This window comes from Microplitis mediator, chromosome 4 (genome assembly GCF_029852145.1).
Source record: "Microplitis mediator isolate UGA2020A chromosome 4, iyMicMedi2.1, whole genome shotgun sequence".
Taxonomy (NCBI): Eukaryota; Metazoa; Arthropoda; class Insecta; order Hymenoptera; family Braconidae; genus Microplitis; species Microplitis mediator.
The window spans coordinates 15,415,713-15,435,833 of NC_079972.1; the positions used below are offsets into that span (position 1 = coordinate 15,415,713).

A 20,121-nucleotide genomic window follows, 5' to 3' on the forward strand; every position below is an offset into this window, starting at 1 on the left:
TACATATAAAATCCATACCCAGAGTCATCCCATACAAATTACATATAAAATCCATACCCAGAGTCATCCCATACAAATTACATATAAAATCCATACCCAGAGTAATCCCATACAAATTACATATGAAATCCATACCCAGAGTCATCCCATACAAATTACATATAAAATCCATACCCAGAGTCATCCCATACAAATTACATATGAAATCCATACCCAGAGTCATCCCATACAAATTACATATAAAATCCATACCCAGAGTCATCCCATACAAATTACATATAAAATCCATACCCAGAGTCATCCCATACAAATTACATATAAAATCCATACCCAGAGTCATCCCATACAAATTACATATAAAATCCATACCCAGAGTCATCCCATACAAATTACATATAAAATCCATACCCAGAGTCATCCCATACAAATTACATATAAAATCCATACCCAGAGTCATCCCATACAAATTACATATAAAATCCATACCCAGAGTCATCCCATACAAATTACATATAAAATCCATACCCAGAGTAATCCCATACAAATTACATATGAAATCCATACCCAGAGTCATCCCATACAAATTACATATGAAATCCATACCCAGAGTCATCCCATACAAATTACATATAAAATCCATACCCAGAGTCATCCCATACAAATTACATATAAAATCCATACCCAGAGTCATCCCATACAAATTACATATAAAATCCATACCCAGAGTCATCCCATACAAATTACATATAAAATCCATACCCAGAGTCATCCCATACAAATAACATATAAAATCCATACCCAGAGTCATCCCATACAAATTACATATAAAATCCATACCCAGAGTCATCCCATACAAATTACATATAAAATCCATACCCAGAGTCATCCCATACAAATTACATATAAAATCCATACCCAGAGTCATCCCATACAAATAACATATAAAATCCATACCCAGAGTCATCCCATACAAATTACATATAAAATCCATACCCAGAGTCATCCCATACAAATTACATATAAAATCCATACCCAGAGTCATCCCATACAAATTACATATAAAATCCATACCCAGAGTCATCCCATACAAATTACATATAAAATCCATACCCACAGTCATCCCATACAAATTACATATAAAATCCATACCCAGAGTCATCCCATACAAATTACATATGAAATCCATACCCAGAGTAATCCCATACAAATTACATATAAAATCCATACCCAGAGTAATCCCATACAAATTACATATAAAATCCATACCCAGAGTAATCCCATACAAATTACATATAAAATCCATACCCAGAGTCATCCCATACAAATTACATATAAAATCCATACCCAGAGTCATCCCATACAAATTACATATAAAATCCATACCCAGAGTCATCCCATACAAATTACATATAAAATCCATACCCAGAGTCATCCCATACAAATTACATATAAAATCCATACCCAGAGTCATCCCATACAAATTACATATAAAATCCATACCCAGAGTCATCCCATACAAATTACATATAAAATCCATACCCAGAGTCATCCCATACAAATTACATATAAAATCCATACCCAGAGTCATCCCATACAAATTACATATAAAATCCATACCCAGAGTCATCCCATACAAATTACATATGAAATCCATACCCAGAGTAATCCCATACAAATTACATATAAAATCCATACCCAGAGTCATCCCATACAAATTACATATAAAATCCATACCCAGAGTCATCCCATACAAATTACATATAAAATCCATACCCAGAGTCATCCCATACAAATTACATATAAAATCCATACCCAGAGTCATCCCATACAAATTACATATAAAATCCATACCCAGAGTAATCCCATACAAATTACATATAAAATCCATACCCAGAGTCATCCCATACAAATTACATATGAAATCCATACCCAGAGTCATCCCATACAAATTACATATGAAATCCATACCCAGAGTAATCCCATACAAATTACATATAAAATCCATACCCAGAGTAATCCCATACAAATTACATATAAAATCCATACCCAGAGTAATCCCATACAAATTACATATAAAATCCATACCCAGAGTCATCCCATACAAATTACATATAAAATCCATACCCAGAGTCATCCCATACAAATTACATATAAAATCCATACCCAGAGTCATCCCATACAAATTACATATAAAATCCATACCCAGAGTCATCCCATACAAATTACATATAAAATCCATACCCAGAGTCATCCCATACAAATTACATATAAAATCCATACCCAGAGTCATCCCATACAAATTACATATAAAATCCATACCCAGAGTCATCCCATACAAATTACATATAAAATCCATACCCAGAGTCATCCCATACAAATTACATATAAAATCCATACCCAGAGTCATCCCATACAAATTACATATGAAATCCATACCCAGAGTCATCCCATACAAATTACATATGAAATCCATACCCAGAGTCATCCCATACAAATTACATATAAAATCCATACCCAGAGTAATCCCATACAAATTACATATGAAATCCATACCCAGAGTCATCCCATACAAATTACATATAAAATCCATACCCAGAGTCATCCCATACAAATAACATATAAAATCCATACCCAGAGTCATCCCATACAAATTACATATAAAATCCATACCCAGAGTCATCCCATACAAATTACATATAAAATCCATACCCAGAGTCATCCCATACAAATTACATATAAAATCCATACCCAGAGTCATCCCATACAAATTACATATAAAATCCATACCCAGAGTCATCCCATACAAATTACATATAAAATCCATACCCAGAGTCATCCCATACAAATTACATATAAAATCCATACCCAGAGTCATCCCATACAAATTACATATGAAATCCATACCCAGAGTAATCCCATACAAATTACATATAAAATCCATACCCAGAGTAATCTTATACAAATTACATATAAAATCCATACCCAGAGTCATCCCATACAAATTACATATAAAATCCATACCCAGAGTCATCCCATACAAATTACATATAAAATCCATACCCAGAGTCATCCCATACAAATTACATATAAAATCCATACCCAGAGTCATCCCATACAAATTACATATAAAATCCATACCCAGAGTCATCCCATACAAATTACATATAAAATCCATACCCAGAGTCATCCCATACAAATTACATATAAAATCCATACCCAGAGTCATCCCATACAAATTACATATAAAATCCATACCCAGAGTCATCCCATACAAATTACATATAAAATCCATACCCAGAGTCATCCCATACAAATTACATATGAAATCCATACCCAGAGTCATCCCATACAAATTACATATGAAATCCATACCCAGAGTCATCCCATACAAATTACATATAAAATCCATACCCAGAGTAATCCCATACAAATTACATATGAAATCCATACCCAGAGTCATCCCATACAAATTACATATAAAATCCATACCCAGAGTCATCCCATACAAATTACATTTAAAATCCATACCCAGAGTCATCCCATACAAATTACATATAAAATCCATACCCAGAGTCATCCCATACAAATTACATATAAAATCCATACCCAGAGTCATCCCATACAAATTACATATAAAATCCATACCCAGAGTCATCCCATACAAATTACATATAAAATCCATACCCAGAGTCATCCCATACAAATTACATATGAAATCCATACCCAGAGTAATCCCATACAAATTACATATAAAATCCATACCCAGAGTAATCTTATACAAATTACATATAAAATCCATACCCAGAGTCATCCCATACAAATTACATATAAAATCCATACCCAGAGTCATCCCATACAAATTACATATAAAATCCATACCCAGAGTCATCCCATACAAATTACATATAAAATCCATACCCAGAGTCATCCCATACAAATTACATATGAAATCCATACCCAGAGTCATCCCATACAAATAACATATAAAATCCATACCCAGAGTCATCCCATACAAATTACATATAAAATCCATACCCAGAGTCATCCCATACAAATAACATATAAAATCCATACCCAGAGTCATCCCATACAAATTACATATAAAATCCATACCCAGAGTCATCCCATACAAATTACATATAAAATCCATACCCAGAGTCATCCCATACAAATTACATATAAAATCCATACCCAGAGTCATCCCATACAAATTACATATAAAATCCATACCCAGAGTCATCCCATACAAATTACATATAAAATCCATACCCAGAGTCATCCCATACAAATAACATATAAAATCCATACCCAGAGTCATCCCATACAAATTACATATAAAATCCATACCCAGAGTCATCCCATACAAATTACATATAAAATCCATACCCAGAGTCATCCCATACAAATTACATATAAAATCCATACCCAGAGTCATCCCATACAAATAACATATAAAATCCATACCCAGAGTCATCCCATACAAATTACATATAAAATCCATACCCAGAGTCATCCCATACAAATTACATATAAAATCCATACCCAGAGTCATCCCATACAAATTACATATAAAATCCATACCCAGAGTCATCCCATACAAATTACATATAAAATCCATACCCACAGTCATCCCATACAAATTACATATAAAATCCATACCCAGAGTCATCCCATACAAATTACATATGAAATCCATACCCAGAGTAATCCCATACAAATTACATATAAAATCCATACCCAGAGTAATCCCATACAAATTACATATAAAATCCATACCCAGAGTAATCCCATACAAATTACATATAAAATCCATACCCAGAGTCATCCCATACAAATTACATATAAAATCCATACCCAGAGTCATCCCATACAAATTACATATAAAATCCATACCCAGAGTCATCCCATACAAATTACATATAAAATCCATACCCAGAGTCATCCCATACAAATTACATATAAAATCCATACCCAGAGTCATCCCATACAAATTACATATAAAATCCATACCCAGAGTCATCCCATACAAATTACATATAAAATCCATACCCAGAGTCATCCCATACAAATTACATATAAAATCCATACCCAGAGTCATCCCATACAAATTACATATGAAATCCATACCCAGAGTAATCCCATACAAATTACATATAAAATCCATACCCAGAGTCATCCCATACAAATTACATATAAAATCCATACCCAGAGTCATCCCATACAAATTACATATAAAATCCATACCCAGAGTCATCCCATACAAATTACATATAAAATCCATACCCAGAGTCATCCCATACAAATTACATATAAAATCCATACCCAGAGTAATCCCATACAAATTACATATAAAATCCATACCCAGAGTCATCCCATACAAATTACATATAAAATCCATACCCAGAGTCATCCCATACAAATTACATATGAAATCCATACCCAGAGTCATCCCATACAAATTACATATGAAATCCATACCCAGAGTAATCCCATACAAATTACATATAAAATCCATACCCAGAGTAATCCCATACAAATTACATATAAAATCCATACCCAGAGTCATCCCATACAAATTACATATAAAATCCATACCCAGAGTCATCCCATACAAATTACATATAAAATCCATACCCAGAGTCATCCCATACAAATTACATATAAAATCCATACCCAGAGTCATCCCATACAAATTACATATAAAATCCATACCCAGAGTCATCCCATACAAATTACATATAAAATCCATACCCAGAGTCATCCCATACAAATTACATATAAAATCCATACCCAGAGTCATCCCATACAAATTACATATAAAATCCATACCCAGAGTCATCCCATACAAATTACATATAAAATCCATACCCAGAGTCATCCCATACAAATTACATATAAAATCCATACCCAGAGTCATCCCATACAAATTACATATAAAATCCATACCCAGAGTCATCCCATACAAATTACATATGAAATCCATACCCAGAGTCATCCCATACAAATTACATATGAAATCCATACCCAGAGTCATCCCATACAAATTACATATAAAATCCATACCCAGAGTAATCCCATACAAATTACATATGAAATCCATACCCAGAGTCATCCCATACAAATTACATATAAAATCCATACCCAGAGTCATCCCATACAAATAACATATAAAATCCATACCCAGAGTCATCCCATACAAATTACATATAAAATCCATACCCAGAGTCATCCCATACAAATTACATATAAAATCCATACCCAGAGTCATCCCATACAAATTACATATAAAATCCATACCCAGAGTCATCCCATACAAATTACATATAAAATCCATACCCAGAGTCATCCCATACAAATTACATATAAAATCCATACCCAGAGTCATCCCATACAAATTACATATAAAATCCATACCCAGAGTCATCCCATACAAATTACATATAAAATCCATACCCAGAGTCATCCCATACAAATTACATATGAAATCCATACCCAGAGTCATCCCATACAAATTACATATAAAATCCATACCCAGAGTCATCCCATACAAATTACATATGAAATCCATACCCAGAGTCATCCCATACAAATTACATATAAAATCCATACCCAGAGTCATCCCATACAAATTACATATAAAATCCATACCCAGAGTCATCCCATACAAATTACATATAAAATCCATACCCAGAGTCATCCCATACAAATTACATATAAAATCCATACCCAGAGTCATCCCATACAAATTACATATAAAATCCATACCCAGAGTCATCCCATACAAATTACATATAAAATCCATACCCAGAGTCATCCCATACAAATTACATATAAAATCCATACCCAGAGTCATCCCATACAAATTACATATAAAATCCATACCCAGAGTCATCCCATACAAATTACATATGAAATCCATACCCAGAGTCATCCCATACAAATTACATATGAAATCCATACCCAGAGTCATCCCATACAAATTACATATAAAATCCATACCCAGAGTAATCCCATACAAATTACATATGAAATCCATACCCAGAGTCATCCCATACAAATTACATATAAAATCCATACCCAGAGTCATCCCATACAAATTACATATAAAATCCATACCCAGAGTCATCCCATACAAATAACATATAAAATCCATACCCAGAGTCATCCCATACAAATTACATATAAAATCCATACCCAGAGTCATCCCATACAAATTACATATAAAATCCATACCCAGAGTCATCCCATACAAATTACATATAAAATCCATACCCAGAGTCATCCCATACAAATTACATATAAAATCCATACCCAGAGTCATCCCATACAAATTACATATAAAATCCATACCCAGAGTCATCCCATACAAATTACATATGAAATCCATACCCAGAGTCATCCCATACAAATTACATATAAAATCCATACCCAGAGTCATCCCATACAAATTACATATAAAATCCATACCCAGAGTCATCCCATACAAATTACATATAAAATCCATACCCAGAGTCATCCCATACAAATTACATATAAAATCCATACCCAGAGTCATCCCATACAAATTACATATGAAATCCATACCCAGAGTCATCCCATACAAATTACATATAAAATCCATACCCAGAGTCATCCCATACAAATTACATATAAAATCCATACCCAGAGTCATCCCATACAAATTACATATAAAATCCATACCCAGAGTCATCCCATACAAATTACATATAAAATCCATACCCAGAGTCATCCCATACAAATTACATATAAAATCCATACCCAGAGTCATCCCATACAAATTACATATAAAATCCATACCCAGAGTCATCCCATACAAATTACATATAAAATCCATACCCAGAGTCATCCCATACAAATTACATATAAAATCCATACCCAGAGTCATCCCATACAAATTACATATAAAATCCATACCCAGAGTCATCCCATACAAATTACATATGAAATCCATACCCAGAGTAATCCCATACAAATTACATATAAAATCCATACCCAGAGTCATCCCATACAAATTACATATAAAATCCATACCCAGAGTCATCCCATACAAATTACATATAAAATCCATACCCAGAGTCATCCCATACAAATTACATATAAAATCCATACCCAGAGTCATCCCATACAAATTACATATAAAATCCATACCCAGAGTAATCCCATACAAATTACATATAAAATCCATACCCAGAGTCATCCCATACAAATTACATATGAAATCCATACCCAGAGTCATCCCATACAAATTACATATGAAATCCATACCCAGAGTAATCCCATACAAATTACATATAAAATCCATACCCAGAGTAATCCCATACAAATTACATATAAAATCCATACCCAGAGTAATCCCATACAAATTACATATAAAATCCATACCCAGAGTCATCCCATACAAATTACATATAAAATCCATACCCAGAGTCATCCCATACAAATTACATATAAAATCCATACCCAGAGTCATCCCATACAAATTACATATAAAATCCATACCCAGAGTCATCCCATACAAATTACATATAAAATCCATACCCAGAGTCATCCCATACAAATTACATATAAAATCCATACCCAGAGTCATCCCATACAAATTACATATGAAATCCATACCCAGAGTCATCCCATACAAATTACATATAAAATCCATACCCAGAGTCATCCCATACAAATTACATATAAAATCCATACCCAGAGTCATCCCATACAAATTACATATGAAATCCATACCCAGAGTCATCCCATACAAATTACATATAAAATCCATACCCAGAGTCATCCCATACAAATTACATATAAAATCCATACCCAGAGTCATCCCATACAAATTACATATAAAATCCATACCCAGAGTCATCCCATACAAATTACATATGAAATCCATACCCAGAGTCATCCCATACAAATTACATATGAAATCCATACCCAGAGTCATCCCATACAAATTACATATAAAATCCATACCCAGAGTCATCCCATACAAATTACATATAAAATCCATACCCAGAGTCATCCCATACAAATTACATATAAAATCCATACCCAGAGTCATCCCATACAAATTACATATAAAATCCATACCCAGAGTCATCCCATACAAATTACATATAAAATCCATACCCAGAGTCATCCCATACAAATTACATATAAAATCCATACCCAGAGTCATCCCATACAAATTACATATAAAATCCATACCCAGAGTCATCCCATACAAATTACATATAAAATCCATACCCAGAGTCATCCCATACAAATTACATATAAAATCCATACCCAGAGTCATCCCATACAAATAACATATAAAATCCATACCTAGAGTCATCCCATACAAATTACATATAAAATCCATACCCAGAGTCATCCCATACAAATTACATATAAAATCCATACCCAGAGTCATCCCATACAAATAACATATAAAATCCATACCCAGAGTCATCCCATACAAATTACATATAAAATCCATACCCAGAGTCATCCCATACAAATTACATATAAAATCCATACCCAGAGTCATCCCATACAAATTACATATAAAATCCATACCCAGAGTCATCCCATACAAATTACATATAAAATCCATACCCAGAGTCATCCCATACAAATTACATATGAAATCCATACCCAGAGTAATCCCATACAAATTACATATGAAATCCATACCCAGAGTAATCCCATACAAATTTTAATAAAAAAAAAAATTATGCATAATATATATATGCATAAATATATATATTTTTTCATAATTCATAGTTTTGTTGTTTATGTAACTGCATAAATATTTATTATTTATATTATTTACCTGCATTTATAAGAATTCTTCTGCTTCTTTTGAACTATAGTTATTTCTCACTTTCTTATATATACTTATTTCTACTTATAAACTAAAATATTTAATTAAAAATAAAGGGAAGGTTTTTTTTTTCAATTATAAATGCTCGATTAAAAATAATAAAAGTAAAAATTTATTATTTAAAAAAAAAAAAAAAAAAAGCGGCTGAGGACCGACTTCCTATACTGTGCGCATTCACCTACAATTGTATTTATTTAAAAATACAATTGTAGTGGTCTAAGCTATTTTCTTTTGTTAGAAAGAAAATAGCCCGTTTGGGAAACCTCATCACTGATAAAATACTCCGATAAAAATCCGATAGACCCGGAATCTATCGTTTTAAATCGGAGGTTTTTAACAGTGAAAAAACCCGACCAACACAGTGGTCACTCGATTGGTGACCAAAAAAAAGCTAAATGACAATAAATACATGAAGAAATATACATACAAAATTATTATAATTACAATTAAACCTTAATAATAATATTCGAGTTTGATTACACAATACTCAAAATCACACACATTCATCATACGCTTATAATTAACATTCGGGTTTGATCACACAAAAATAAAAATAAAAATGTACTTATAATTAAATAAAACAAAATTCATTCATACTTAAAATTAAGACCTAAAGGGATAAGGAAAGGGAAAAAAAAAATATTAATTAAACACAAACTACCCAAAACCATGCAATAAAAAAAACATCAAGCAAAAAAAAGCAAGCATCAAGCAGAAAATGCAATAAAAACATGCATGCAACATCTACTCCATTAAAAAACATACCACTCAAAATCATACTTATAAAATAAAAATATAAATTAAATTCTTAAATTATTAATCGCTCGCAGTTCATCCATCACACTCACACCTTAATAAAACAATTATTTAAAATTAATTACAATTAAGCTTAAATTAAATAATAAATAACATATCTTCTTCCTGGTTCTGGTCCTGGTCCTGGTCCTGGTTCTCCTGTTGGTCCTTGGCATCCATGGGCATCCTTCAAGTTGGGCATCCTTCTTGTTGACTGGATCTGAAACTAAAATATATAACCCAATAAATTAATTACGGACATGCATATATTTTGATTGGAAAAAAAAAAAACGGAGGATGTAAAATATATACCAGGAAAAAAAAATTAGAGCGGCGGTGTGTCCTTGGATCTGGACCACCTTGTCTTCAATGCTCAACAGCATCACTGTCTTCAAAATTATTCTGGTCCTCATAGGACAGTCATGTCAATATAGATTCCAGTGGACTCTAGATTAGACACGTCATAAAAGATCTACCAAAAAGTAAATCCAAACTATGTACCTAAACCTGGAAAAAAAACATTTAGAAAAAAAGAAAAAAATTAATTGGAATCCCGAGTAACTTGAATAGGGTGAGGATTAGGTAAGTCTCCGGAATCTTGAAAAAAATTAGAAAAAAATTATGCGTCAAAACCTAAAAAATAAAAAAAAATTATAAAATAAAAAAAAAAATTCTTGATGAGCTTCTGTAATCTCGAAAAATCTATAAAAAAAAAAAACGAGAAAAAAGAATTATTTCTAAACCTAAAAAAAAAAAGATTATCATCAAACATGTCAGGGTGGTTCTCGTATCTTAGCATAGATTAAAATATGAAATTAAAAAAACTAAAGGGTAACCTAACCAGTTGCAATAAATTAATTCATTAATTGGAGAAAAAAAACTGACTCTAAAATCAATGACTCTACTTCTGCAAAAATCTCTAATAAAAATGACTCTACTTTTAAAAAATAATGACTCTAATAAACGTGACTCTACTTTCAAAAAAAAAAAAATGACTCTAATTCTAAAAAAATGACTTTGATTGTATAAAAAATGAATCGAATTAAATGACTCGACTTTTAAAAAAATGATTCTAATTGATGTGACTCTATTTTTGTAAAAGTGACTCAAATCTATAGAATTTCAATAAAAAAAAAAAATAAAAGGGGGGGGGGGGGTAAAGAACATTTACAATAAATTAATCGATTAAAATAAAAAAAAATTAGAAAAAAATGGCTCCAATTGAAGTGACTACTTTTTAAAAACTGACTCTACTTTTATGAAATTGACGCTAAATTAAATGACTCGACTGTTTTAAAAATGACTCGACTTTGATAACGATAAATACATTGAGGGTGAATGAGCATTTACATTAAATTCATTAATTGAAATCGAATCCCCTTTCGACAGCACACAAAAATTACTACAAACTCATATCATTATGATATCATCAATAAAACCATTGCAGTCAAAATTAATATCAATTGTGTAATGTGACCTGCCAGGGCCAATTACACTATCATTATAAAATGATAATGGTATTGATATTAATTATGACAGCAGCAATAATAATGATAATACCGACAACAACATGATGATAATAGATATTCTTAGAGTATGCGACAAAAGTGGATCGACATCAATTAAAAATTTAAATTAAAAAACGATAGAGTAACCTGACCTAATGTCAAGTCTCGAATAGTGGGAAAAAAAAAACTGACTCTACTTTAATAAAAACTACTATATACCGATAAAACTGACTCTACTACTATTAAATTGATGCTAAATTAAGTGACTCTACTGTTTAAAAATGACTCGAATTAAATAATGATAAGAAATTAACGATAAATGAGCGTTTGCATTAAATAAATTAATTGTAATAAAAAATTAAAAATTAAAAAAGAAAATGACTCAAATTCAAGTGACTCTACTTTTTTAATACTGACTCTACTTTTATTAAATTGACGCTAAATTAAGTGACTCTACTGTTTAAAAAATGACTCTATACCGATAAAACTGACTCTACTACTACTAAATTGATGCTAAATTACGTAAGACTACTATTTAAAAAATGACTCGAATTAAATAACGATAAAAAATTGAGGATAAATGAGCGTTTGCATTAAATTAATTAATTGTAATAAAAAACTAAAAATTATAAAAAATAAACTGGCTCGAATTTAAGTGACTCTACTTTTTGAAAACTGACTCTACTTTTATCAAGTTGACGCTAAATTAAATGACTCGACTGTTTTAAAAATGATTCGACTTTGATAACGATAAAAAAATTGAGGGTGAATGAGCATTTACATTAAATTCATTCATTGAAATCGAATCCCCTTTCGACAGCACACAAAAATTACTACAAACTCATATCATTATGATATCATCAATAAAACCATTGCAGTCAAAATTAATATCAATTGTGTAATTTGACCTGCCAGGGCCAATTACACTATCATAATAAAATGATAATGGAATTGATATTAATTATGACAGCAACAATAATAATGATAATACCGATAACAACATGAGAATAATAGATATTCTTAGAGTATACGTCAAAAGTAGATCGACCTCAATTAAAAATTGAAATTTAAAAAACGATAGGGTAACCTGACATAATGCCAAGTCTCGATTAGCGAGGAAAACAAAACTGACTCTACTCTAATAAAAAATACTCTATACCGATAAAACTGACTCTACTACTATTAAATTGATGCTAAATTACGTAACACTACTATTTAAAAAATGACTCGAATGAAATAACGATAAAAAATTGAGGATAAATGAGCGTTTGCATTAAAGTTATTAATTGTAATAAAAAATAAAAAATTTAAAAAAAAAACTGGCTCTAATTCAAGTGACTCTACTTTTTGAAAACTGACTCTACTTTTATTAAATTGACGCTAAATTAAGTGACTCTACTGTTTAAAAAATGACTCTATACCGATAAAACTGACTCTACTACTATTAAATTGATGCTAAATTAAATAACTCGGCTCAGATAACGATAAAAAAAATTGAGGGTGAATGAGCATTTACATTAAATTCATTTATTGAAATCGAATCCCCTTTCGACAGCACACAAAAATTACTACAAACTCATATCATTATGATATCATCAATAAAACCATTGCAGTCAAAATTAATATCAATTGTGTAATTTGACCTGCCAGGGCCAATTACACTATCATAATAAAATGATAATGGTATTGATATTAATTATGACAGCAACAATAATAATGATAATACCGATAACAACATGAGAATAATAGATATTCTTAGAGTATACGTCAAAAGTAGATCGACCTCAATTAAAAATTGAAATTTAAAAAACGATAGGGTAACCTGACATAATGCCAAGTCTCGATTAGCGGGGAAAACAAAACTGACTCTACTTTAATAAAAATTACTCTATACCGATAAAACTGACTCTACTACTACTAAATTGATGCTAAATTACGTAACACTACTATTTAAAAAATGACTCGAATTAAATAACGATAAAAAATTGAGGATAAATGAGCGTTTGCATTAAATTAATTAATTGTAATAAAAAATTAAAAATTGAAAAAAAAAAACTGGCTCTAATTCAAGTGACTCTACTTTTTGAAAACTGACTCTACTTTTATTAAATTGACGCTAAATTAAGTGACTCTACTGTTTAAAAAATGACTCTATACCGATAAAACTGACTCTACTACTATTAAATTGATGCTAAATTAAATAACTCGGCTCAGATAACGATAAAAAAAATTAAGGATGAATGAGCATTCATATTAAATTAATTAATTGAAATTAAAACCATTGAAAACTTACGGTACTTAAAATGACTCTAATAATGTAAAAATTACTCTAATTTAAATGACTATGCCATAAAAAAGCTGATTTTAATTCTAATCTCTACTTTTATAAAATTGAAATGAAAAAAATTATTGGGGTGCAAATACATGTGTGATAAAAAATTGTGTATGTGTGTGTGTGTGTTTGTTTGATTTTTTAAGCAATAATAAAAACTACGTAATATATTACCATCAAAACCGAACCGTATGTGTAGCATTAGGCCACCAGCCAATCGATAAATCGAATCCCCGTTTTGATCGCACACAAAAGTCACTATAAAATCACATCATTATGATATCATCAATAAAACCATTGCAGTCAATATTAATATCAATTGTGTAATTTGACCTGCCAGGGCCAATTACACCATCACTATTACACTTATAAAGTGATAATGATATTGTTATTAATCATGACAACAACAATAATAATGATAATACCGATAACAACGTGATAATGATAGATATTCTTAGAGTATACGACCAATGAGGATCGACATCGATCGAACCGGAGGGTTATGCGTACCAGCCCAGAAGATCAGGATATATATTATCAAAAAAACTAACAATGAAATAACGCGACCGCCTGACCTAGTGCCAGGGTTTTCTTTTACGCGGAAATGCCATTCAAATTTAATATATTATTAAAGAAAAAAAAAAAAAAAAAAAAGATTTTTAATGTGACTCTAATCAAATTAATACTACATACAAGCAATGCTAACGAGTAAACTCAAGACTCGACAGCTATTGACACCTGATCGAGTGCCAGGTGTCTTTTTTAATCTAAATCTACTTTTAATGAATTTAAGGGTAAAAAAATTAGGGGTATAGATTGGTGTGTAAGTTAAAGTCGCCGTAAACGAGGTTGTGAGTAACCTCAACTTACGGCGACGTGTAAAGTAAGACTCGATTTCATTGAAGATGAACAGAGTCTCAGTGGGTGGTGTAAGTGGGGGTGTATGTGAATTTAAGCTAAAAAAAAAACCCTATGCAAAATTGATTCTAATTTCAAAACCCCTGGACCAGTAACTTAAATATCTAATAAAAGCGTGACGCTAATATTTGAATTTAAAAAAAAAAGGGGGGGGGGGGTAAATCACCACTCTTATAAAAAAGGAATAGGGTGACTCTAATTTTAAAAAAACCCAAATTATTTAATTAATCTACTTCCCCGATCAGTCTAGTGACATCAAAACCCCAGTCCTATATTATTCCCCTCCTATAGTTACTAACTTATTAATTAACGCAGCAAAAGTGACTCTAATTATTTAAATAATAATAATAATAATAAATGAAAAATATACACCGCTCTACAGACACTTAAACACTTAAAAAAGAAAAGTTATGATCAGAAAAATTTTTTATGGATTGAGACCGGCACCCAAATCGCACCCGGGTACTCAAAGGGTGGGACAGAATAATCCATTAAAAATTAAAACTGATCAGGGAAAATTTCTTTTTTCAGCTTTTTATGCATTAAAAAATGAAAAAAATAAATTTTTTTTAAATTTTAATGTATAAAAAAAATATTTTATATACGCTGTTATGGTTGGCCACCCATAACAGCGTAACAATATTTTTCGCCTTTAAGATCTATAGAGCGATATATATTTTTAGACTCTAATTCGCGTGAATTTAATTTGACCTAAATTATAAGAACCAAGTGTCCTTATAATCCCTAATACCCATAAACCCCCAGCTAAATCACTAGACCAATATCCCATTTCGCGGACAAAAACCCAACGCTAATTAATTAAAAAAAAAAGGGTAAGAGTGGCAATTGTTGGGGAAGGGTTGGTTGACTCTAGAATTTAACGCGTGATTCTACCGATAGAATACTCTCAACGAAAAACCTATTACTGGTCCACTAATTAATCTAATTACCCCGATTTAAAAATTAAAAATTATCCTAGCAATACAAGGTAGTGAGTTGGGTATACGCAAAGTGCGTATTTATGTGTGTGAGGTGGGTAAAAAATGGTGTGTTTAAATTATCAACAGCAGAAGGCTATTGATAACAAATTCATCTATACCCCATATAAAATTTAAAAAAAAAAAATTATAACTCCAGAAGGGAGTTATTTAATTTATAAGAAAAGGAAAAAAAAAGTTTACTCGGTTAGTACTGCTTGTGATTCAAATGACTCTAATTAAAAGGAATAATAAAAAAAAAAAAAAAAAACCAAGACTACGTATAAAAAACTCAAAAACTCTACTTTTGAAAAATTAACTCAATTTAAATGGCATTTTTTAAAAATGAATGAATTTAATTTAATTTAACTTGAATGGCTTTACTGTAATCAAAGTGACTCTATTTTTGAAAAACTGACTCTAATTTAAATGACTTGACTTGCAAAAAAAAAACCGGAATTTTAATTTACTTAATACGGAATTTAATTTATTTAAAAAAAAATAAATAAACGGCGTTAAAAAATGTGAAACTCGATTTCTAATTAAATGTGGGTGAATCTAATTTTAAAAAGCTAATGTGTATTTGTGTTTATGAATTCACACCCCAATAATAAATATATTAATTAAATTATTAAAAGATGACTCGAATGTTACTGATTCTACTGATTTTAAAATAAATTTAACTGCTCGAATTTAATTTAAAGAAACTAAAAGTAATGCAAACGACTAGACTTTAGTTTAAAAAAAGAAAAAAATAACTGAATTCAATACAAATGCTCAATTTTTATAAAAAAAAAAAATATAGATTGTAATGACTCGACTCTTAATTAAAAAAAATGAATTTAATTCAAATGACTCGAATTCTAATTTAAAAAACCGAATTTATTGAAAATGCTCGACTTTAATTAAAAAAAAAAACTTAATTTGATTTGAATGACTCGACTAATAAAAATCTGAATTAAATTTATTGCAAATGCTCAATTTTAATTTAAAAAAAAAAATATTGATTGTGATGACTCGACTCTTAATTTTAAAAAAATGAATTTAATTTAAATGACTCGAATTCTAATTTAAAAGACCGAATTTATTGCAAATGCTCAATTTTAATTTTAAAAAACTGAATGTGATTCAAATGACTCGACAAGAATTTAAAAAAAAAAATTATTTCCATGCAAATGCTCAATTTTAATTTTAAAAAAAAAATATTGATCGTGATGACTCGACTTTTAATTTTAAAAAAATGAATTTAATTTAAATGACTCGACAAGAATTTAAAAAAAAAAAAATTTTTATGCAAATGCTCAATTTCAATTCAAAAAAAAAATATTGATTAAAATGACTCGAATTCTACTTTTAAAAAACCGAATGTGATTCAAATGACTCGACAAGAATTAAAAAAAAAAAAAAATTTCATGCAAAAGCTCAATTTCAATTTAAAAGAAAAATATTGATTAAAATGACTCGAATTCTAATTTTAAAAAACTGAATGTGATTCAAATGACTCGACAAGAATTTAAAAAAAAAAAAAATTTCATGCAAATGCTCAATTTCAATTTAAAAAAAATATATTGATTAAAATGACTCGAATTCTACTTTTAAAAAACTGAATGTGATTCAAATGACTCGACAAGAATTTAAAAACAAAAAAATTTTCATGCAAATACTCAATTTCAATTAAAAAAAAAAATATTGATTAAAATGACTCGAATTCTAATTTTAAAAAATGAATTGGTTTCAAATGACTCAACGCTAATTTTAAAAAACTCAATTTGATTTGAATGACTCGACTATTAAAAATCTGTATTTAATTTATTGCAAATGACTCGACTTTTAATTTTAAAAAACTGAATGTGATTCAAATGACTCGACAAGAATTTAAAAAAAAAAATTATTTCCATGCAAATGCTCAATTTCAATTTAAAACAAAAATATTGATTAAAATGACTCGAATTCTAATTTTAAAAAACTGAATGTGATTCAAATGACTCGACAAGAATTTAAAAAAAAAAAAAATTTCATGCAAATGCTCAATTTCAATTTAAAAAAAATATATTGATTAAAATGACTCGAATTCTACTTTTAAAAAACTGATATGATTCAAATGACTCGACAAGAATTTAAAAACAAAAAAATTTTCATGCAAATACTCAATTTCAATTAAAAAAAAAAATATTGATTAAAATGACTCGAATTCTAATTTTAAAAAATGAATTGGTTTCAAATGACTCAACGCTAATTTTAAAAAACTCAATTTGATTTGAATGACTCGACTATTAAAAATCTGTATTTAATTTATTGCAAATGACTCGACTTTTAATTTTAAAAAACTGAATGTGATTCAAATGACTCGACAAGAATTTAAAAAAAAAAATTATTTCCATGCAAATGCTCAATTTCAATTTAAAACAAAAATATTGATTAAAATGACTCGAATTCTAATTTTAAAAAACTGAATGTGATTCAAATGACTCGACAAGAATTTAAAAAAAAAAAAAATTTCATGCAAATGCTCAATTTCAATTTAAAAAAAATATATTGATTAAAATGACTCGAATTCTACTTTTAAAAAACTGAATGTGATTCAAATGACTCGACAAGAATTTAAAAACAAAAAAATTTTCATGCAAATACTCAATTTCAATTAAAAAAAAAAATATTGATTAAAATGACTCGAATTCTAATTTTAAAAAATGAATTGGTTTCAAATGACTCAACGCTAATTTTAAAAAACTCAATTTGATTTGAATGACTCGACTATTAAAAATCTGTATTTAATTTATTGCAAATGACTCGACTTTAATTAAAAAAAACTAAATTGAATTCAAAAGACTCGACTATAAAAAATCTGAATTTAATTTATTGCAAATGACTCGACTTTAATTAAAAAAAACTAAATTGAATTCAAAAGACTCGACTATAAAAAATCTGAATTTAATTTATTGCAAATGACTCGACTTTAATTAAAAAAAACTAAATTGAATTCAAAAGACTCGACTATTCAAAATCTAAATTCAATTTATTGCAAATGACTCGACTTTAATTAAAAAAAAACTAAATTGAATTCAAAAGACTCGACTATTTAAAACCGCAATGAATTTAAATTAAAGAAAAAAAAAAAAAAAAAGATACGGAACCGTTGATAAATATTAAAAAGTGCAATTAAATATATAGATTATAATGGAAAATAGAAAAGAGAGTGAGAAATCAAAAAACAATAACAAACCTCAACAGAGAAATAACTTTATTTCCCTGCCGAACGATGCCAGTTGATCAGCTGGTAGGATGACAGCTAGCAGTTCATTGAGGCTGGTCAGTGTTCTTTGCTTCCATCCTTCCTTCCCAGTCAAGACATCAGAAAAAAAACTTTTCATCGTTGGAATCCATTGATAATCTATCTAAACAATCAACACTAATTAATATATAAAAATACTGTTGACTTGTATATTTAATTGGGTTGACAAAAAAATTTAAAAAAAAAAATTGATTTTTTCAACTTGCGTAGACGCCGGTTGAAAAAAAAAATTTTGGATAAAAATGACTAATGACGTCATTAAGGGAAAAAAAAAATTAAAAAAAAAGTCAACAATATTTTTAAAAATAGTTGAACACTTCGACAACGATGAGTACGCATCGACTGTCGGGTGCCAACTGACCCTTTCCACCCTAGCCCTTAGGACGCTCACTTCACCCCCACTTCACCCCCACTTACTA

At 29.9% G+C, this 20,121-nt stretch overlaps 1 long non-coding RNA gene across 1 annotated transcript; it reads right to left on the reverse strand.

Annotated features, from left to right (window-relative positions):
* Positions 1–10,042: 10,042 nt before the first annotated feature.
* Positions 10,043–20,041, reverse strand: LOC130666564 (uncharacterized). The gene is made up of 3 exons (XR_008989701.1): positions 19,634–20,041; positions 10,988–11,182; positions 10,043–10,901 (listed from the first exon to the last, which is right to left on the reverse strand). It is a non-coding gene; the product is annotated as an uncharacterized LOC130666564 (long non-coding RNA).
* Positions 20,042–20,121: the final 80 nt, after the last annotated feature.